The 23,783-nt window shown below is 44.8% G+C and overlaps 1 protein-coding gene and 1 long non-coding RNA gene across 2 annotated transcripts in view; one reads left to right on the top strand and one right to left on the bottom strand.

Annotated features, from left to right (window-relative positions):
• TENM4 (teneurin transmembrane protein 4) overlaps nucleotides 1–23,783 on the top strand; it is a 2,953,681-nt gene that overhangs the window by 2,194,007 nt on the left and 735,891 nt on the right. The window contains exon 14 of the mRNA XM_079930721.1: nucleotides 19,263–19,484. The gene's annotated coding sequence lies outside the window, so the exon portion shown is untranslated. The remainder of the gene's footprint in view (nucleotides 1–19,262; nucleotides 19,485–23,783) is intronic.
• Nucleotides 5–20,146, bottom strand: LOC307191064. The gene is made up of 3 exons (XR_013829592.1): nucleotides 20,106–20,146; nucleotides 19,621–19,660; nucleotides 5–2,695 (listed from the first exon to the last, which is right to left on the bottom strand). It is a non-coding gene; the product is annotated as an uncharacterized lncRNA (long non-coding RNA).

Genomic DNA, 23,783 nt, shown 5'->3' with positions numbered 1-23,783 from the left:
AGGTGCTGGAAACTTCCACCTGCATTTATGACGGTTGTCCGCCTGGATGTGGGAATGGACACTGTTTTGGGATTTCAACACTCCACTGCTTACACTAGATGCATAGGAATTATAATAACATGTTGTTGCCTGGTTGTAGGTAAAAAGCTCTCTGTGACCCACTCTTGGGAAATTATTTCAGGGGAAAGTCAAATATTGTCTTCAACATCTGAATCATTCTTCTACAATAATTTCCTCATCAAAACTTTTTATCGGTAGGAAAAAATTATCAGGAAAGAGTCACAGATTCATGGAGACGTTAGAAAAACAGAATGGATGGAAAGATTTCCCCTTCAGCTCACACAACCGCATGTCCCTGTTCTTTTGAGATCTGTAAGAGTAGGCGTAACCTATCAGACATATCTGCTCTCAGTGTGATACTTGCAAATATGTCTGAGAAGGAAATCATGAAATCACTAAACCTTCTGGAGCCCTATTCCCCAGTCCTTGGCAAATGGATCCCATCTTTTTCCCCTTACCCTCAGCCTTAGACATCTTTGCTGATTTGACTAGCAAATCAAAACAGTTCTTTTCTTTAGACAGTTGTGTCAGTTTCCCTAAGAAAGCCTGACAGCTTGGGAGGCTTCTACATTGGCCATCGGCATGGTTTCCTTCTGCAGGAGAAAAAAAGAAATTTCATTTTTCACCACACGTGGATTTGCATTTTAAAATGTGCTGCTTGCAACTGTAACATCATTTCATTTCACCTAATTAATGGCTATCATGGGTAAAGTACAGCATTGTACTTAGAATTCTGCACACAGAAAAATTGCTCCAGGTATATGTACAGAATGTTACTGATACAGATAGTAATGGGAGCTTTGATGATAACTGTGATTTTAAAGCCTTTTTAAGAATACCATGGGCATGGCTAAAAAAAAGCAGTGTGAAATGAGAATTTTTAAATTATATTTTATGAGTATAAAATAAAGCTGAGCATTAACCCTTGTCCATAGTAGATGTAATATTAGCTTAATCCTCATCCTGCTGTTCAACCTTGAGTAGATTTATTCATTAGTCTCAAGATATATTTATTAAGCCTGTACTGGGCATTAGGCATTACGGTAATCAACAAGACAGGGACCTGCCCTCTTGAAGTTTCCAGAATTGCAGAAAAGACTAATACTGAACAAGGCACCGCTAGTAATGCTGAGTGTTGCTTTGAAAAAAAAGAGTCAAGCAAAACAGGTTTGAATGTTCTCTTTTTGGGATCTGTTACAAATATCATTCTCTAGGCATGCGTTTCTTCTTTGCCTAGAATGTCCTGCCCACCTTCCCTGAGAAGGGAATCTTCCAGGCAATTGTCATGTTATCTCATGTGTTCCCTGGCCTCTAAAGGCAGAATTCGGGGCTTTTTGGTACTGTGTTCCCAGAACATGGTCCAAGTGCTTTTATCAAGAGGCTGTTTAGTACTAGTCTTTCAAGGGCTCTGGCACTGAAGTCAGGGTCCTTGGGTTTGAGTCACAGCTCTACCACTTATTAGCTACATGACCTTAAAGAATTAAGAATTATGTAGCCTCTGGCCTCACTTTCTCCATCTGTAAAATGGACACTTAAAATTGTATATAACCCTTCAGATCGTTGAGAGGATTAAATGAATTGCTCCTATAGAAAGCACTTAAAACAATGCCTGGCCCATAGTAAGTGCTTATCAAGTGTCGGCTCATGCTACCACAGCACTAATGAATACTTTATATGTGTTTAACCTATCGGTCTTCCTCCCTAGACCATAAATTCTTTGATATCAGGGCACTTGATTTATTCATCTCTCCATTGCTTGCACTTAGCACAGGGTTTGACACCCAGTAGGGACATAAGCAGTGCCTGCTAAATGAATGGAAGAGTGATGAGTCCCCACAAACAGGATGCGCATGGCCCGGGTCAAAGGAATTGAGGTCAAGGTCATGCTAGGAGCTTGGCTTATGCCACCCTATATGATTTTGTTCCATTTCTTGGTGAAGGACCAGTAAGGAAACAAAAGTCAGTGGATCTTTTGGACAATCTCTTGATGCACTCCTTGGCCCTTTTATTTCAATGCATGCTCTCCTCCGGTTCCTTGGACACCGTGGAAAATAACTGGCATTTCTTCAGATTCAGCTCTCACATTCTTTACATGAGAAAACAATATCATGTCTGTTTTTAATTATGCCAAGCCACATGTGTGAGAGTCATACAACACAGTGCAATTTTATTTTGTCAAGTGCCTTTCATCACAAGCTGCATCCCTGGCATTCAAGTTAAATAATAACTAATACAGCACAAGGTGTTTGGGGTGGTAGGGAGGAGGGGAGTTAAAGGACCAAAACAAAGGAGGAAGGCTATGAGAACAGGGGGCCTCTAGTCAGATTTTAAAGGGCCTGCAACTCTTCCTCCAGAGGTGATTGTTTCAGGCAGAATAACTGGAATGGGGACGTGGTTTAGCAAATGGCTTAGACAATGGCTTTGATTTCATGGTGATGACACAGTTGCACTGTATTTCTCGTGCTGCTCCGGAGCTCTTTATACACCATGCAGGGCTTTCTATTTAGCAAGACGTGTCTCAGCAGGCAGAACGCTGTCCCCCTCTGTATTGTCCGAAGAGAATCAGAGCAGCTACAGGGACTTCTGATGGGCACTGCAGAATCCACCCAGGTCCCAGAGTCAGGGAACGAGAGGCCTGAAATTGCAATATCGAGAACTGCATTTCTTGATACTCAGTTGGCCAGGCGTTATTGTAAGCACTTCACATACTTTATTTCAGGGGATGGCAACACGGGCCACAGACCCAATCCACCCAGGGCCTGTTTTTGTACAGCCTGAGAGCTAAGAATGTTCACATTTTTAAAAGATTGTTAAAAGAAGAAGTACAAGACAATATGCAACGGATACCTCATGTGGTCTACAAAGCTTAAAATATTTACTCTCTGGTCCTTTACAGAAAAGTGTGCTGATCTCTGCTTTATCTCATTAATATAGTCAATGAAAGAATGTGAGCATGTATTGTCCCCATTCTGTAATTTGGATACTGCGTCTTAAAAAGGATAAGTACTCACCTGATATTACCCAGCTATTCAGTGTAACTACTGCCCAGGGATCACACATTCAGCCATCTACAGGGCTCGGGCAGATAATATGAACGAGTACTATGGGCCCAGGAGGGGCTGTGACAATACAGAGGCGGCATGGCCCTTTCAAAGGACAGCTGCAACGCAGTTCAGGCCACTGGTGACTCTCCAAGAACAGTGACCCGTGTTGCTGATTTTCTGATCTTTCAAGGAAAGCCAGGAAACCAGATTTTTATGTAAATCTCCTAATTTTCAAAGGCTGGCAACCCAACTCAAAGTTTATTTAATGTTACATGGGTCACGCAAAACATGCTTGTGGGCTGAATGCCGCCCAAGAGACTACAGTTTGAAACCACTGTATACTATTGATATTATGAGTTCATTTGGTCCAACCCCTTCACTTATTATGAGAAAACGGAGAATTAGAAAGGAGGGTGAATTGACTAACATCACAGAGCTAGTAAGTGGCAAAAGCAAGTCATTTGATTTTATATTCTGAGCTCTCTCTCCTGAGCACTGCTCTGATTTCTAATTGGTCGAACAGATAGTTCATGAGTAGGAATAATTTCTTACAGACTAATCTAGACCACTAAGTGCTATAAGGAGATAACAGAAGTTCGGACGGAACTGAAAGGTACAGCTTAAAGATCATCTGGAGCCTCTGCCTCATAATTTTATAGTTTTGGAAGACCAGAGAGGGTTCCTGAAAAGCCCAGGGTCACACAGCTAAGTACAGAGGTGCATCTCTGACCTCAGATCCCAGAATTATTCCAGTGCTTTTCCTTGAGCCTCTGATATACTTGAATTTTTGAGATGCATCTCCAAAATCTCCTTTATTATGCCTTGCGTGACACACGAGCATGGTTCTAGCTGAGCCTGAGATTCATGCATAGCTAGGTATGTCTAGCAAGTTAAATGGATCATCATTCCTTCCACCCAGGTTGGAAGCTGGCCTGAGTTGACTTGCTTGCAGTGTGGTGAATTCTAGGAGAGCTGGGAGTAGAGGCTAATGAGGGGGGAGGGGGTACAGGAGGACAGAAGTTCTATTTCCCCAGGTCATTAAGCCTACAGGTGGCAGCTGACAGAGTTGTTTTCATAAGGAACCTGTGAGATTCAGTGCTACTGCCCGGGGTCCACGTGACCTTGTGTGGAAGACGGGCTTCTCCCTATTTCTGCAAGAAACATGGCACAACTCTGCTGAGGGCTCGTAGGAAGGCACTCGGTGCCTTTCTACACCTTGAGGGTCCTGTGTTTCAGAACACCTAGAACTAGAACTCCAGGTGGAATGCTCAGAGAAGGCACTAGAAGCGGTGGTAATAGTGAAAGGCTACCCTTGGACTTCAAAGGTGGTGGGAAGAAGTGAGTGTCTTGCAGCCACAGCAGTAGAGAGGGCTGTGAGCACATAGGAGACATACTGGGACTCTTGGGGAATGTGTATGGTGGGGACATGAGTACCTGCCGGTTCTGCACACAGGAGAGGAAGATAGTGAAAGGGGTACCATTACTGTTCATATCGGCTCCTTTGTACCCTGAGAAATAAATTAGGTTCCATATGACACAGCTGCCATAGAGACATCTCAGTCTGGAGCCTAGTAAAAATGCAGTCCCTGGACCAGTAGCTTCAGGGTCACCTGGGAGCTTGGTAGAAAAGCAGAATCTCAGCCCTGTGCCAAATCGACTGAACTTGAATCTGCACTGTAACCAGATCCCCAGGTGATTTGTGAGCACATTAAAGTTTGAGAAGCTCTGGCCTTGGTATTAACAGCTCTAGACACATTGCAGGTTCTGATCTGAGATCTGTCACATCTTTGTTGTGTGATATTGACCAAGTGTTTTAACGTCTCCACTCCTCTACTTGCTCATTTCTAAAATGAAGATACTAATGGTACCTGTTTTTAGGGTCATTGTGATGTTTCACTGAGATAACATGTAAAGCATGGTGACTGATGCACACACATTCTCAGTAAATAGTAATTATCATCATTACTATTATTACCTTTTTTTTTTTTTTTTTTGCGGTACGTGGGCCTCTCACTGTGGTGGCCTCTCCCGTTGCGGAGCACAGGCTCTGGACGCTCAGGCTCAGCGGCCATGGCTCACGGGCCCAGCCGCTCCGCGGCATGTGGGATCTTCCCGGACCGGAGCACGAACCCGTGTCCCCTGCATCGGCAGGCGGACTCTCAACCACTGCACCACCAGGGAAGCCCCACTATTATTACCTTTCAAAGTCCAGAGCTTGTCATCAAAGCATTTGTAAAGGAGGATTCTCTAGCTCCCTATGCATTACCTTCTCCCTCAGTAACCCAGTGAGCTTTCCTCCTACCCCCAGCACAGCCTACCAGCAATTTTAATCTTTAAAAAGGTGGCTGGTGTTTATTGATATCTTTCAAAAGGCTGGGAACTAAAAATACAAACCAGATAGCATCCCAGTTATCCTCACTACAACCAACAAGGCAGGCACTATTATATTATCTGCTCTTGAAAGATGAGGAAATTCGGGGTCCCAAGTTCAGGCCCCGGATACAGTGAAGAGCAGAGCCACAGTGCTTCTCCCAGAAGTAGCACAAGACCAGGAGGTGGTTGAATATCCCTTAAAGTGCTGGCCTTTGAGGCGTGGACTTCTGCTGCACATGGAGGGTTTACCATGCACACTTTCATCCCCGCTCCCTCCCCAGCACCTACTAAACTGAGAGAGAGCCTGTCATGCAGAGGGAAGTGAGTCAGAAAGAGAAAAACAAAGACCGTATGCTAACACACATATACGGAATCTTAAAAAAAAAAAAAAAAAAAAAAATGGTCATGAAGAACCTAGGGGCAAGACGGGAGTAAAGATGCAGACCTACTAGAGAATGAACTTGAGGATACGGGGAGGGGGAAGGGTCAGCTGGGACAGAGTGAGAGTGGCATGGACATATATACACTACCAAATGTAAAACAGATAGCTGGTGGGAAGCAGCTGCATAGCACAGGGAGATCAGCTCGGTGCTTTGTGACCACCTAGAGGGGTGGGATAGGGAGGGTGGGAGGAAGGGAGACGCAAGAGGGAAGAGATATGGGAACATATGTATATGTATAACTGATTCCCTATGTTATAAAGCAGAAACTAACACACCATTGTAAAGCAGTTATACTCCAATAAAGATGTTAAAAAAATGAGAGGGAAATGAATAAAAGGAACAAAACCACAAATGAGAAAAGAATTGGAAAGGAGACAATAACACTTTGGTTCTATCAAGCAGATGGACAGGAAATAATTGACTTAGGCAGAACTGAGAAAGTAAAACCTAAGTGACCAGTGGCGAAAGCCCAGAATCTATATATTTTCACTGCTGAGCCCCAGGAAGACTCAGAAATTAGAAGCTCAGGCACTTCTGCAAGTGAGGGGTCTGCGTAGGGTTGAAAACAGGAAGATTGGTTGAATGTCTTAAGATTCCCTCCACTGCCCTGCTCTGCTGGGTGCCTGCCCTTCCTCCAGCAAGGAGAGGACTGGGTATCTGTTGAATGAGCGAGGCTGAGAAAGTCTGGACGTTTGGAAAGCAGCACAGGTGAGGGTAGATATTCTGTGCTGGAAACAGGAACAGGAGTGAATGAAATCGATATAGAAATGGTGAGACTGCCTCCCGATCCTTCCCCCATTAAGCTTCTAGAAAATCGTAGCAGCCAGTTTTGTCCCTATCCCCACCTCCACCCCCAGGAAGAGACTGGAGAATCCCCTTCTTGTGAAACTGGCCCCCGAGAAAAGACTTACAGATACTGTTAGGGAATCACCAATGAAATGACCGAGACAGATCATCCTCTAGGGAAGCCCACCAGGCAACATGCATGGCTCGTATGCCCTAAAATCTCCAATTCGTTTTTAGTTGATTGGGCATAGTTAACCGTAGATCACCAGTATCTGATGAGCAAAGCCCTTACAATGAAAAATAAACACAAAAACAAAGTAACCTCTGTTAAAAACCTTAAAGAGCACAGAGGCAATGCAGGGAACTGTATAAAATTTCATAAAATGCATCATTAATATCCTTGGAGAGATAAAGATATGTACACGAAACAAGAACTGGAGGGTGTTTAAAGAGAAACACTCAACTGAAACAGGCTCCTGGGGCTCCCCTGGTGGCACAGTGGTTGAGAGTCCGCCTGCCAGTGCAGGGGACAGGGGTTCGTGCCCTGGTCCGGGAAGATCCCACATGCCGCGGAGCTGCTGGCCTCGTGAGCCGTGGCCGCTGAGTGTGCGTCAGGAGCCTGTGCTCCGCAACGGGAGAGGCCACAACAGTGAGATAAAAAATGTCAACAGATGGGTGGATAGACAAAGCTGAGAAAGTATCCCAGAAAGTAGAACAAAAAGATACACATATATATATAAAAAGAGAAGATTAAAAAATTAGAAAGCGTCTAGGAGGTCCAATATCTGAATAAAAGGAGATTTGGAAATAGAGAACAAGAAAATCAGCAATGAAATATTTCAAACAAATCTCTCAGTTTCCAAAGTAAAAGAATCCAGAAACAGCTCAGCACATAGGAAGAAAGAAGACCCACACCAAGTGTCATACAATTTCTGAACACTGGGGAAAAGAGAAGATCCTAAGTTTTCAGAGGGGATTGATTAAAAAAGGTCACATAAACAGAGTAAAGAGGCAAAATGGTATCAGAGGCAAAATGGGAGCAACACAGGAAGCAAGATGACAATGGAACCATTAATGTCCTTAAAATTACAAGGAATTTATTTCCAACCTAAAATTCTATATCCAACAAAATCGGGTCTCGAAAACTCTACCTCCCATACATTTGCTCTCAGTGTGAAGAGGAAACAAAGAAGGAGGAAGACATGGGATCCTGTAAATAAAAGATACAATTACAGGAGCTCCAATAAAATTTCCAGGAATATGGTGGAGGGAGATCCTAGAACAAGAGCTATAACAGCAAGCCTAGAAAGCAACCAGTCCATATTGGAATCATTCAGACAAAGGGGAATTACATTTCTATGTAAAGGAAAGGAAAGGAGAAAGTAAAAGAAAGTAAATATAAGAAAAGAAATTGACAGATGATTTGATGGATCGGAGAGAACTGAGAGAAGATTTATAATTTGGTAGAGTTTGAGGATGAAACAGTGATAGATACCTAAAACTCTAAGCACATATGAAAAAAAAAGCCAGTTATTAATTCAAGAGGGAACAAAAACTAATACAAGAATGCACATCATAGTACACCACATGGCTCAGCTGAGAATAATACTTACACAGTCATTATAATGGAAATACTAACGTTTAACCGAAACTTATGATGTAAGTACACTGAGAGGATGGGGAAAAGGGAATTGTCTGTGTAAAGAGAAAAAAGGCAGTTAAATTATCATCTTCAAGAATAGAAAGTATATTGATAATACCTAATAATTAAAAATCCAGATTCCAGTTATAAGATAAATAAGTACTAAGGAAGTAATGTACAGCATCATCATAAAAATAGTTAACACTGCTCTATGTTATATATGAAAGTATTAAGAGAGTAAACCCTAAGAGGGCTTGTCACAAGAAAAAAAAATTATTTTTCTATTTCTTTAGTTTTGTATCCGTGTGAGATGGTGGATGTTCACTAAACTTACTGTGATAATCATTGTATTGTGTACACAGATCAAATCACTATGCTGTATACCTTAAACTTTTATAGTGCTGTATATCCATTATATCTTAACAAAACTGGAAGAAAAAATAAAGTTAATTCAAGCCATTTTTAAAAACCTAGGAATTGCAGTAGAACAGATTACCTGGTAATATAGAAATAAAAATAAGAAGCAGCTCAAAAAAAAAATAGTGGTTGAAAGTGGTTGCCTCTGGGGAGAAGGAATATTAGGTAGAGTGGGGTGGTGAATTTCAGGGCAGGGGCTTTCTGTTTTGCATTAAAATCTTCGTAGAATATTTGACTTCTAAAATTAGGTTAATGAATCATTTTGATAAAAATAAAAATTAAATTGAAAAATAAGTATTGGCATTTCTATGGGCCTCCAAATCTCGCTCTAAAGAAAGCAAGTTCTGAGGATAACATTCCAAGCAGCAGGTAGGACACTGCAGGGTCTTCTTGCCTTACTGTAAAACGACAGCACGGTAACAACCATCTAGAGACAGATGTTACGCAGGGGAGAAGCATTGACCAAGCAGTCAGAGGCCCTGAGTTCCAGCCTTGATTCCATCATATGTGATCCTTTTAAACCTCATTTTTTTAAAATCCTATAAGACAATATGCTTATTCTGTCTGCTTAACAGTGCTGCTGTGATGATCAGTGAAAGGTAATGGATGTAAAATGATTTGTAAACTGTAAAGCACTCCACAGATGTAATAGAATATCGTTATTCTACCCACATATGATTGGCAGACAGTTTACTATATTATAATTTATACCATCTGGTTTATTTATGTTTCTTAGCAAATTTTTTCTTATAGCAAAAATAAAATGGGTTTATTCTGGAAATTTTGTAAATACTAAAAAGCAAAAAAAGGGAAACTAAAATTACCTTTAATTTTATCATCAAGAAATAATCACTACTAACTTCCATATGTTTGAGATATACATGCGATTTCTATATTACATATTTATATATAGATGATTATCTAAAATAGATATTATGGCTATTTTCCCAAATCATTAAATATTTTTCTATAACATCATTTATTATTTGTAATGGAAGAGAGTTACAGATTGAAGACTGAAGTAAAAACTCAATTAGAAGTATTTGTATAAACTCATAGTGAATTTTCATTTTTAAAAAATTACATATTTCCGAGCTTCCCTGGTGGCGCAGTGGTTGAGAGTCCGCCTGCCAATGCAGGGGACACGGGTTTGTGCCCCGGTCCGGGAAGATCCCACATGCCGCAGAGCGGCTGGGCCCGTGAGCCATGGCCGCTGAGCCTGCGCATCCGGAGCCTGTGCTCCGCAGTGGGAGAGGCCACAACAGTGAGAGGCCCGCATACTGCAAAACAAAAACAAACAAAAAATTACATATTTACTAAACCTGCCAATTGAAAAAAAGCTAGAGACAATACTAACCCAGTAGCAATGAGCAACACCTAGTAGCAATAGTATGGTTTCTAAATACCATTTCCCACTAAAAAGAACCAGGGGTCCTTAAAAAAAAAGGATGATTTCAGGTCTGGCTTAGGATAGACACAAGATGAGCCTGGAGCACCTTACTATTCCAGAAAAAAAGGAGGCTATCAAGGACTTGGGAGTCAATAAGAAGATGTTCCCACCAACCAGAGATGGGGCAACTGAACATCAATATGAATAATAACTGAAATGAATAAAAATACATCAAATATATTTAAATACGTGAGCTCATAAAAAAAAAAAACTTCATTGCTTATCTCTGAAGGATGCTAGAGAACTAACTCATTCTTTGGAAACCTGGTAAATAAAAGGAAAGAAACAAACGTGCATCTTGCCTTTTCAGGTAAGAAAAAAGTTCATGAGAGGAAGTATCTCTTTATCAAAGTATTCCAGTTAAAAGTGAAAAAGGAATGCTCGAATTAGAATATGACCAGTTTACAACCTCTAATGAAATGATGAATCTAGTCGAGGAACACCAAAGACTGCTAACATCACAAAGACAGGTGGAGGTACACAGCACCATCTAGGAAGCAGTCTTGCCCAAAAGAATGAACTCAGGCTTCTAGAATTTACTACCAGTTTATAGGAAATATAAAATGTAGAAGAACATGTTAAACCAGAAGAGTGCAATCAGTAAACTCAGATTACGGGAAACTACATGATAAACAACCTGTTCTCTTTCACAAGTAATGTGCAACTGGGGAAAAATAGATGGAGGAAAACCTGTAGCTCAAAAGAGACTTAAGAGATACCTCAACCAATTGCAGTGTGTGGAGTTTATTTGGATCCTAATGCAAAAATAACTGGAAAAAAAAAGACTTATGAAACAATCAGGGCAGTTTGAACAGTGACTAGACAGTTGATGACATTAAGAAATTATTTTTTTTTAACGTAATAATATATTGTGTTTTTTTTTAAAAAAATAGTTCATATATTTTAGAGCTATCTACTGAAATAATTATGGACAAAATGAAATGGTGCCTGGGATTTCCTTCAAAATAATGGGGGAGGGAGTAAATGGGAAGAGGTATAAGTAAAGCAAGATTAAGGATTAATCTCTACAATATACAAACAGCTCATGCAGCTCAATATCAAAAAAACAAACAACCCAATTAAAAAATGGGCAGAAGACCTAAACAGACATTTCACCAAATAAGACATACAGATGGCCAAGAGGCACATGAAAAGATGCTCAACATCACTAATTATTAGAATTGCAAATCAAAACTACAATGAGGTATCACCTCACACGGGTCAGAATGGCCATTATCAAAAAAATCTAGAAACAATAAATGCTGGAAAGGGTGTGGTGAAAGGGAACCCTCCTGCACTGTTGGTGGGAATGTAAATTAATACAACCACTATGGAGAACAGTATGGAGGTTCCTTAAAAAACTAAAAATAGAACTACTATATGACCCAGCAATCCCACTACTGGGCATATACCCTGAGAAAACCATAATTCAAAAAGAGTCATGTACCAAAATGTTCATTGCAGCTCTATTTACAATAGCCAGGACATGGAAGCAACCTAAATGTCCATCGACAGATGAATGGATAAAGAAGATGTGGCACATATGTACAGTGGAATATTAGCCATAAAAAGAAACGAAACTGAGTTATTTGTAGTGAGGTGGATGGACCTAGAGTCTGTCATACAGAGTGAGGTAATTCAGAAAGAGAAAAACAAATACCGTATGCTAACGCATATATATTCAACCTAAAAAAAAAAATAGTGGTACTGATGAACCTAGTGGCAGGGCAGGAATAAAGACATAGACATAGAGAATGGACTTGAGGACACGGTGGGGAGGAGGGGGAAGCTGGGGTGAAGTGAGAGTAGCATGGACATATACACACTACCAAATGTAAAATAGCTAGCTAGCGGGGAAGCAGCTGCATAGCACAGGTCAGCTCGGTGCTTTGCAACGACCTAGAGGGGTGGGATAGGGAGGGTGGTAGGGAGGCTCCAGAGGGAGGGGATATGGGGACATATGTATGCATATGGCTGATTCACTTTGTTGTATAGCAGAAACTAACACAGTATTGTGAAGCAATTATATTCCAATAAAGATCTATCAAAACAAACAAAAAATAAAACAAGTTTGGCTGTTTATTAATAATAATTGAAACTAGGTGATGGGTAGAGCCTGTTCACCAAACTTTATATTTGTTTGGAATTTTCCTTAATAAGTTTCCTTAATAAGTCACAAAAATATTAATTCTGAATCCTTTCCAAGTTCATTACATATTCTTCTACACATGATCTATAATAGCTGTGTAATAGCTCATCATACTACGATGTACCGTAATACATTTGATCATTTACTAATTGTTTGACAATTAAGATGGTTTCCAATCTGTCACTATTACTACTGATAAAACTCTTACATAATTCTTTGTGTCCATCCATGATTATTTTAATTAACTCTATTAAATGTAGACATAGATTCCTGGGTTGAAAGCCCCACACAGTGGAAGGCTTTTGTTAAATATTGCTAAATTATCTTTCAGAAAGGTTGTGTCAATATATAACCATTGGCAGTATAGGAAGAGTAACTATTTTCTGAGTATGTCATTTTTGTCTTATACATTTCTCATTTGATACGTAAAAAGAAAAAACTCTCAGTGTTCTCGTATCTTGCATTTCTTGGAGTTATAAGTGAGTTAAATATACATCATTTGTTTAGCTTTGTACTTTTTTAGTAAAGTAGCTTTTTATGTCCTTTTCCAACTTTTCTACTGAGATGTCTTTTTCTTATATGTTTGTAAAACCTCATTATATATTAAGGACAGTAGCACTTTTTCATATATGTTTCACATATTTCCACAACGTTTTGTTGTTCTTTTGATTTTTCTCTTGGTTTTATAAGTATAAAATTTTCCAAATTTTTTATATAGTCAAATTTTTAACATTTTCCTTTATGACATTTTCCTTTTCATGACTCACTTAAAAAGATCTTTATCCATCTCCAAATGATGTAAATTTTCATCTATGTTTCCTTCTAGAACTTTCATATTTTCTCTTTTTACTATTCAGTGTGAAAAGTTTTAAAGTGATACCGAAAGGGATGGGGATCTAACTCCCCTCAACCCCCAAATGGTTTGTCAGTTACCACAGCACTGTTAATTGAAATTGAAATGTTCATCCTTTTCCAACTGATCTGAAACTTCAACATACTTTGGATTGCTTCTCTTTAAGAGTGAACAGACTTGATAGTGAGAATATAATTTAATTCACTTATTTAACGTTTTGGGGATGGTACCTGATCTTACGTTAATTTATTGAGATTTATTTAAATGAATGTATCATAATCACTGTGATCCTTGTGGTTAAGTTCAAAGGGTCCATCCCTATAATGAAGTAGTTTGCAACCATAAAAAAGAACGAGGAGGCAGCTATTTCCAAGACATATTGTTAAATGGAAAAAGCAGTATGCAGAACAGAACAGAACAGTGTGTGCTTATTTGGGAATTAACATTAATGCCACTCCTTGCATCCCACAGCCTAATCAGCCCTAGAAATACCAGATTACAATCTGATTTGGGAGTAGTAATAGAACTTAGTTTGTAGGACTGTCATAAGGCTTAAGTGTATGGATCTGCGTAAAGAACTGGGTCAGGGCCTGGCATCACAGTCATTAGAATCACCCTACAGAGGCTTTGGTTATTTAGTGGAAGACTTTGTGGTTGCTTTTTTGTTTGCTTTGTTTGTTATATTCCTGATTACTCCTGGACCAATGGCCACGGCCCTCTGGACCCACGTGCAGTTCTAAGGCTGCAGACATCCAAGACTAGGAAATGGATCTGATTTAGCTTTGCAGAAGACCAGCAGCTGCCACCTGATCTACCTGGTGTGCAAAAAAAAGGCAAATCCACAAGAGTGGCAAAGAAGTCTGTTAGGCAAATGATGAGAAAAGAGGACAAAAATTGTCAAGAAAGGAGGATGCATCCTCTTTGGAAAGTACCACATGGCATTCAGCATGCAGGAGGAAAGCTTTAGGAGAGCTCCTTCTGAGGAAACCATTGCCGCCAGCTCTCAGAAAGGGATGTCAGCTGATACAGCGCCTCTCTGCTGTGAAAGTAGGGGCTGACCTAATCAGAGAGGATGCTTCCACTGTGGAATTTTGCCAGCTCATCACCTTTGACCATAACAGATGCTGCTTTTTTCTGGTGAGCGTTTTCCCTGCTATCTGGGAGCAAATGTCAGTGAAGGAACACAATCAGAACCATTACATGCTCATCTGCACCTCAGCCCCACTACCAGAACCACATGGCTCAAGGCAGAGTTGGTGTGGGTTGGAATAAATGCATGTAAAATACCCATCTTTTACAAGGGCATGTGTATACATACTCACAGGCCCTCTACCACTTTAAGGGGATGGGAGCCTACGTTCATTCATTCATTTCACAAATACTTATTGAACACCTACTTTTGCACCAAGCATTGTGCTTGGTCATCGTAACAGTGACCAAGACACTCCTGGAAATTACATTGCAAGTTGGGCAGGTGTTCAAAAAACTAAGTAGAACAATTGCATACACAAATAATTGCAGCTTGTGAAACGTGATGTAGGATATAAATGGGGCACAATCATGGAGAGCAATGGGATGGCCTCTTCTAGACAAGATTAACCATACCATAAGATGTACTGCAGTTCATGGAGAGCTCACTTCCTTGCTGGTATCGTTAATTCCATCCATCCATCCATCCAATACCATATGGTGGCTATGAGCCTGGACACAGAACAATCCAAGTTGGAATCTGGCTTTGCCATGTATCAGCCATGTGACCTTGGACAAATTGCCTTCTCCATGTCTCAGTTTTCTCACCTACAGCATAGGGATAATAATCGTATCTACCACATGGTGTTGCTCTAAAATTTAAATGAGGAAATACCCTTTGCTCCGTCCTGGGCACAGTGCTTAATACATGCTAGATATTTTGTTATTAGCATTTGTTTTTTCACTCAGGGAAGAAATATTTACTAAAAACCTCTAAGTGCCAAATACTCTGTTGCAGTGGAGGTGAGGAGAGAGAGACAAGAACCAACCATTTCTCTAAAAGAGAAAATTTCTGTGAATCCAAGCAGAGGCTTTCCCCTTCTTTTCTAGCAGACACATTCAAAAGTCATCGTTTACCCCTACACACCAGCTTTTAATTTCCATCATACAGAAAGACAGCTCTCTGCGCAAACTGTCAGAGAATAACACCTAGCCTCACCTCTTGGTTTTTAAAAATGGGATTGTGCTGGGAAAGGCACTGGCCTGGGAATTCTGAGAACTGGGTTCCCATTCTGATTCTATTGAGCCGGAACCACATAAGCCTCAGTTTATTCACCCTCCCTCCCAAGTTATCTTGAGGATATGATGAGGTAACAAACCTTGGACGCCCCAGAGCCACACAGAAGGCTTTCCAAGAACGTCCCTGTTCTTCCTTTAGTTTTAGCCACTGCTCTTCCTCTCTGGGTCCCCATTCTTCCCTTGTAAACTTCAAATAACAGGATCCCAGCCAGGATGGATGCAAGGCTTGAGTGAATCAACAGATGTGGAGGGCCTTTCAAAAGGGGAAAGGGCTGTGCTGTGGAAGGTGTTATTATTGGGTTGGGGAACCTAGCCACGTAGTAGATATTTCCATGAGATGAAAAATCACAGATGCTGAGGGAACCTAACCAGGGTACCATTTACAGCAACCTTTCCAAAGAATAAGAGCATCCTCTGGTCTGCACTTTTCCCTCTAATTGTGAACACTTGATGGTGCTTATCAGTGGGTATCCAAATCCTATGCAACCAGCTTGCGTATTTGATGTAGTATCAGACAACAGGCACGAAGCATTGTGCCCCTACCTGCCTCCTTACTTGAAACACCTGCTTTAGAAACAATTTTACAGTAACTGCTGGACTATGAAGTGTTTTTGCAAATAAATACATTTCCTAATTAAAACTTGCCCTTTAAAGAAGCACATTTTCTTGGCCCCATTATAGGTTTTCTTCTCCTTGTAACATATCACAGAATCAGTAAGGGCAATGCAAACATCTCTAATATATACAGTTTCAACAGCTCTAATAACGTATCTGCCTGCCTGAAACACCTTCTCCCCCTCTTCAGCCCAGCTGATAATTTCCCCTGATTTGTTAAATGCTCTCTTATTTCACTCTCAAAGATAAAGCTTAAAGGCAGTTAGTCTACAGTAGGAGTGGGAAGGGTGGATTGAAAAGGGATAAAGTGGAAGGCGGGGTCACAGCCGTCTTCCATTTTGTTAATGATGGATTTTTATTGTTTGTTATGAAAATAATGAATGTTCATTGTGGGAAAGTTAGAAAGTTTCAAAAAAGCATGAAGAAGAATATATATTACTCATAACCCTATCACCCAGAGGCAACCATTGTTAATAATTGCCATGATTTTTTTTCAGATTTTTCTCCACGATGATTTTTATGTAGTTAACAGTTTTGAACTCTGCCTCTTAAAAAATTTACATGCTAACCTTGGCATTTTCCCATGGCATAAAAAACTCTGCAAAAGAGAAAAACTTTAGAGTGGCTGCATAATATTTCAACAAGGCTGTCCCCCAATTTACTTATCCTAGTTGATCATTTAGGCTGTTTCCATTTTTTCCCTTCATTACACATAATGTGCTACTACGATATCTAATCTGTGTTGTTGTTGTTTTTTTTTTTTTTTTTTTCTGGTTAATACATGGGACTGGCCATTTGGAGAGTGTTAGGTTGAATTTTACAGCAGTGTAAAATGCTCTGTGGAACAGAGGAGCTGTATAGGAGAATCTCAAGCTAGCTGTAGTTAGATTACAAGATGGTAACAACTGACCTTACTTTTCTTTCTAAAACCTCCACTTCCTCCTGAATTTCTCTGGACGTCGAAGTGACTAGAGCCACCCTCCATCCAGGTACCCAAGCTTGAGAATTAGGAGTCACTTTGGATTTCTCCTTGCCCAGCCCATCCAACCAGGCACCAAAATCTGTTCGTTTTACAACCTCCATTTCTCTCAAATGTCTCCTCCCCTCTCCAACCTCACTGCAATTGCCTTAGTGTACTTAAATGACCTAAATGAGCATCTCCGGTCTTCCCAAGCTACTCCCTTTAACTCATTTCTCCACTGTGCTGTTAAGATCACCTTTTTCAAATACACTTAAAATCACTTGCCTCTTCTTACTAAAAGCCTTTAATAACTAATTTCTTGCTCCCCACACACCCAGCACCTGAGCTTTCAGGATGCATGAGATCCTCAGCTTCCTTGAGGCCCCTTCAAGAACCAACCCTACCTACTGCTCTAGACTCTACCCCAGGCATTCCCTTCACAGGCCAACTCCATGGCCTTAGTGAGTGTCTCATGCTTTTGTCCACGTCCTTGTACTGTTACCTTTACTTAAAAAGCACCTCCCCTCCCTTCATGATCTAGCAAACTTTCTTGCCTTCAAAACTCAGCTTGAATGCCACCTCCTACAGGAAGTCTTCCTTTACCCACAAAAATTTGCTTGGGCATCCTTCTGTGCTCACACTCTGCCCATTTCTTAGGCAGAAACCCACCACACTGTGCCTCTCCTTGAAGGGTGGGGATTGGGCTTTGTTCATCTTTTTAACCACTAAATACTTCAGTGAGGTATTTCCTAAAAAAAAAGGATAGTCTCCTACATAACCACAGTAATGATCAAAACCAGGAACTTAACATTGATACAAACTGTTATCTAATCTACAGACCTTATTTTAATTTAACCAGCTGTCCCATTAATGTCCCAATCTAGGACCACATGTTGCATTTATCGCTATGACAACTAAACTGGTCCTTTAATCTGGAACTGTCTAGAGTCTTTGTCTTTCAAGACTTTGCTATTTTTGAAGAGTACATGACAGTTATTTCCCTGAATGGTCCTCAGTTTGCATTTGTCTGATGTATCTTCATGATTTGACTCAGGTTATTCATTTTTGGCAGGAATACCACAGAAGAGATGTGATGTCCCTCTCAGTGCATCACACATCAGGAGGCATATGATGTCTGTCTGCCATATTCCTAATGATGCTGACCTAGTAATTACTTGATTAAGGTGGATTGGCCAGATTTTTCAACTATAAAGTTAATGTTTTCCCCTTTGAAGTTAATCAAAGATACTTTGAGACTATGCAGAATATCTTGTTTCTCATAATACTTTCATCTACTACTTTTATCATTTGGCCCTCTGCTTTCTCATTGGTCAAATGAGGTGCACAGAATGAAAAGTGAATTCCAAAATTTTCACTCTCAAGGATCCCTTTATTCCACCCCCTACTGCTCCATGGACCTCATATTTTGAAAGATTTTTGTCCGCCAAACAAGTGGCATTTCTCAAGGTCTATGTGACTCATTTTCCTATTACACCTTTGTCACACATGTCTACTGCACTGTATACTCACCAAGGCAGGGCCCATTTGCCTCCCTACTGGATGCCAAGAGCCAGTCAGAGTGCCAACCACAGAGTAAGTGGTCAACAGATTTTTGTCAAAGGACTGAATCTGACTGCCAATCCCAGCTTATCCCCAGCATTTGATGTCTGCAGTGAGGACACCAAGTTGATAAATATTATCCAAAGGCAGAGACTCGACATTTCAGTTAGTCTCAGAGGCTTTGTCACTGGTCAGTGTTCAGTGATCATGAACATTTTAAAAACAGATTGAACAAAGTGTGTGGAAATCTCTCACCCATTCCTCCCCTCATCCCTGACTTTCTGGAAAGCCTCAGTTAGATGTTGAAAGGGCGTTCCAGCTCCCCAAGTTTATACTGTAATCTCTGATGCCTCTGTAATCAGTGGATGGCTACTGGCTAGACAGTATCCTGACCACACAATCCAGATTTTAAAATATCCTCGACCTTGTTTCACATTTTTATGACATTAGCATTGTCACACTTCCTCCTTCATTAAGCGCTGGAGATCATGGAGATATAATGTAGGGGACGATCATGAAGGGAGTTTTAAAAAGGGATGGGAGGGAAGGAAACTAACATTAATGGAGTATCTCCTGTATGTCCAGAGCTTTCTTTCCTTTGTTCTCTCTTTTAATCCTCACCATAACCATCCATTTTACAGATGAGAAGACTGAGGCTGGATAAAGAGTAATGGCCTGCACGAAGTCATACAGTTAGCATGCAGCAGGGCTGGGGTGGGAATTTCTTCCCTAAGCCCCAGCAAGTTGCCACTGCACCAAGCTGCCTCTCCCATCATATAAAAATGCCCTTCTCTTGCATTGTGCTGGCGATCACGATCTAGACAGGCGAAGGACAGAAACCTCTTGGACCACATTCACTGCAGGTATTCTTTAAATGATTGTTATCGCGAGTCAGTAGCTGTTACCGTGGCTCTGGGGAAGTTGTCCGAAGAAGGAGGGCCTTTCTTTGGGCGTCTTGCGTGCCTGAGGAAGGAACTCTAGTTCTCAGCTTTTTCTTACCTCTGGCTGTGCTGAAGCAGCAAGGGCGAGAGAGACGTCCCTGCAAAAGTGTTGCGGGCGTGAAATAACAACAGGGAGTCGGCTGGGAGCGGGGCCACGCGCCCAAGAGAGACCCAGGGACAGGCGATGGGGGGAAGGAAAGGAGACCAGAAAACACTGCAGAGAGACGGGGGAGAAGGCCAGAGCGGGAGGAAATAGAACAAAGGGCAAGAGGAGAAGAAGTCGAGAAAAGTTGGGACAAGGGAGGAGAAAGTTTGAGAAAGGGGGCGAGAGAGCAAGCGAGGACGGTGAAAGTAAAGAGGAGACCGAGAAAGTGAACTGAGAGAACTCGGAGAATTCGAGAACGAAAAGGAAATAGGAAGGAGAGAAGACGGAGAACGAAGCGGAGAGAAAAGAGGGAAGGGGAGAGGGGAAGACGTCAGAAAGAACAGACAGACTGGGCTGGCCGAGAGGCGGGTGAGTGGCCCCGGGAGGACGCGCATCACCTGCGTGGCGCCCCCCGGTGCAGTGGTGCGGTCCTGCTCCCTTCGTCTGTGAGCCGCGGCTCGCCCAGCCTCCTAGGATTGGCTCCAGCCTCCCATTCATGTAACCTGCGTGTGCGTGTACGTGTGTGTGTGAGTGTGTGTGGTGTGTGTCTCGCTCGCCCTCTCCGTCTGTGTGTAGAGAGCGAGGGTTGGGGACGGAGGCAGGCAGGCGAGCAGGCAGGGAGGGGAAGAAGAGGAGGGAAGCTATTAAACACACACACACTCACACACGCGCGCGCGCACACACCCGCCCCAACCCCCCAGAAGCCTCGGGATTGCAGCTGTTTCATGTGGGGCAGCAGTGCTGGTAGGGACGCCGGCCGGGAGCGGCCGGGAGCCGGAGCCAGGAGTGCGCGCGGGGCTGGAGACTTGCTGGGGCTTCGCTCCCTGCGGGAGCTATTGTTGGTCTCGCTGGAGCTGAGCGCAGAGCCGGGACCTGCTCCTTCCTGGGCGTCCTGCTCGGGCACGCGGAGCCGAGGAGCCTCGCCGCCGAGAGCGAGAGGAGCCACCGGCGCGGCGCCTTGCCTCTCTGCCGCCCTCCTCCCCGCTTCTCCGGCGGTGGCAGCCTACAGCCACGGTAAGGCGGCGCGATCCGTTCTACGGAAAAGCGCCTTTGGGGACCGCGGCGGCGCCTCGTCCGCTCTCAATACTCTCTGCGCTCGTTAGCTGGGGCAGGGTCGGAGCAGCTCGCGAGGATGCCCAGGGTTCCGGGAGAGGCTCGCCCGCTCCCCCGGCCCGCACCGGGGGAGGCAGGGGGGACGGCAGGGGCGCGGGTTGCCGGTGAGGCGAGTCGGTCTGGAGCCCCGAGCCTCTACCGCGCAGCCCCCGGAGCTTGCCGCGGACTGGAGCCTGGGAGCCAGGGCTAGGGGAGAGCAGGGAGGTGGGCGCGGGCCGAGGTTTGTCGGCCTCGCCCGGATCCCCTTCCCCACCCTGGCCCCAGCGCCCGCAGCCACTCTGCAGAACCGCCCGCCCCAGGGCCTCGGCGGGCGCTGGAGGAGCCCGCGAGGCGGCGCCGGGCTCCGGGGCTGCAGCCTGCCTTGAGGGGCAAGCGCCGGCTGCGGCGGCCCCGCACGCGCTGCGGTTGGAGGGAAGAACTGGGAGAAGCGACCCCAGCCTCGCGCCCTCTGCAGCCGGCGCGGCGCTCCTCTCTCCTAGCCTGCCGCGGTGTCCACCTTCCCCTCGGAGCGAGTTGAGGCTGCAGCCGCCGGGTGGACACGCGGAACGCTCGTGTGTGTGTGTGTGTGTGTGAGAGAGAGAGAGAGAGAGAGAGAGAGAGGGAGAGAGAGAGATCGCTTGTACCCCCAGCTTCGGGGAAATGTGCTCTGGAATGAAATGTGATCACCGAGCTCCTTAGTCATTTTCTTCGCGATTTAAATATGCAGTTTTTATACTGGAGGAGCAGACGGGAAGGTGGTCTCGAGGAGAGTGTGTGTGTGTGTGTGTGTGTGTGTGCACACGCAACCAGGGAATCACAGTCAACTACTGGGGCGAGGGGAGGTTCAACTGGTGAGTCCTCGTTAGCTGGGCAGTAGGGTGGGCTTTGCTGGCCGCTGCCCTCCCTTCTCTGCCCTGCCTACGCCTAGGCGAGGTTTGAAAGTACTGGAAATTCAACTGCGTGGTCTCTAACTTTGGAAACTGGCTCCCCTTTCAGGGCGAGACGTTAAAGTGATTTGTGCACCCTGGTCCATGTGGACGAGGGTATTATTACTCAGGTGGCTTACGGATCCCTCTTCAGAATCGCGGCAATCCCCCGCCCGGTCCCTCACCCCCTCCTACCACCAGCCCTGGCGAGGTTTGTAGAGATGCAGCTATCTGTAAGCCACCAATGCGGCGAAAGCGGCGCGGAGAGACAGCCTGGGTTTTGCCGGGTCCTGCTTGCAGTCTTGGTATTTGACTAGACCACGAGATCGCTGCGCTACTTTTGGAAGGCGGCTGCGGGGCACACTCGGGATTCGAGCGCCGGGCTGAAAGGGTGCTCATGTGCTGAGCTGTGCGGCCGCGCACGCCGGGAGATCTGCCAAATGGCATCGCGGGCAATTACATAAACTGCCTCAGTGATTACCGGGAACCGTGATGCGAGCCCCCTGTTCGCGAAAGACAAGCCCGAAAGTTTGCCTGCTTGAGGAATGTAAGTACCGGGGCGCTCCTATCCCGGGACCAGACAAGGGAGCCGCCTCGCCACTCCTGCCACGGGCGTTGGGTGCCGATGCTGCTGTCCCTAAAGGACCGGAGATCGAGGCAGGGACTGGGAAAAGGATCTGGGATTGATCAGAGAGAAAAAGCCGGTCAGAACTCAGGATCCATTGAGTTTACAGGGCCCAAGCCTCCCCTTGGGGGTGTTGGGAGGCCTTCCAGGGAATGCTGTATGAGGAAACTGGCTTTGTGTCCTGGGGAACCCCAAAGGCCCTTTTCTCTGCTTCTCCGAGCGCCTCCTCCCCATCTGCCACACGCAGTTCCCTTCATGTTTAGAAACCTGCCCGCTATGCCTGGTCCCCCGCGCCCCCCGAGATGCCAAGCATCCCAGCAATGCAGGCCCACTCTGGCGCGGGGTTCGGAGGGAGAGTGCTGGCCTCTGCCAGAGCCCGCCACCACCAGGTACCTATTCCTGGTTTCCTGGGCTAGGCCGGCTTTGATGGAATGGGGACGGGTGCCGAGTATGGCTTCCGTCCCCCTCGCTTCTCTGCTACGCGGACAGCAATTTGCTTCTGTTTTGTTTATTCTCCACATCTCGCTGCTGCCCTTTGCCGCCTGCAGCACATTGATGGTCTTTGATAGAGAAACCATAGTAGAGTGTTTTTAAATCTTATTTTTCGCCCATAGCGGGATAAGCAGCCCCAGACCTGCCAGTGCCCTGCAGATCGCTGAAGCCAGGGGCACAGTGGCCCTGAGCTCCCTCCTCCCGCAGGCGGGGGGTGGGGGCGTGCACGGGTGGGGAATTTTTGTTTTTGCCACATTCCATCTTCCGGAAACCTCGGATCCCCTCCCCCCCGCCCCCCGCCGAAATCTCGGGTCTGTCTGAGTGTGTTCCGCGCTGTAAAATAAATCCTCCCTCCCGCAGACCTGTGGGGCCGTTCGGATTTCCTGCCACTGCCAGGATCCTTAACAATGCGATTGCAAAGCTCTTGCTCGGCTGGGAAAAATCCCCAGGTGCCGGCCGGCCTCGCCTTGACCTTGCTGAAGGCGCCTTTAACCCGGCTGCCTGCCGGGCTGGGGCCGGGCCGCGGGGGTCCGGGAAGGTGGAGGGCGCCCTGGAGGGGCTGGGTTCGCTCCCGGGGCAGGACGGGAATCGGGTCGCGGCGGGGCGGCCGCGGGGAGGGTATGGGGCTCCGCAGCAACCTGTTTCCCTGCGCTCAGGGGCGGCGCACTCCCGCCCCTCGCCTCGGCGCTGGCCCCGCGCTACCCTCCTCCCCGCCGCCCTCAGGCAGCCTCCGGGGGTCCACGGTGGGCTGCGCGGGTCGAGGCCCAGTCGCGCTCCCCCAGACGCCTGCCCGTGCTCCCCGGCTTGAGGCTCCTCAGCGAGCCGAGCCGCAGTCCGCGCGAGCTGGGCTGCTGGGTGGGCGGGGCCGGGGCGGGAAACCCGAGCCGAGACCGCCGCGTTCCAGGCCAAGTTCCAGCCCGCGGCGCGGAGTGCAGGCGGCG

The sequence above is a fragment of the Stenella coeruleoalba genome (assembly GCF_951394435.1).
Source record: "Stenella coeruleoalba genome assembly, chromosome: 8".
Taxonomy (NCBI): domain Eukaryota; kingdom Metazoa; phylum Chordata; class Mammalia; order Artiodactyla; family Delphinidae; genus Stenella; species Stenella coeruleoalba.
Note: the sequence above shows the minus strand (reverse complement) of the source record. Positions and strands in the feature narration are given on the sequence as shown.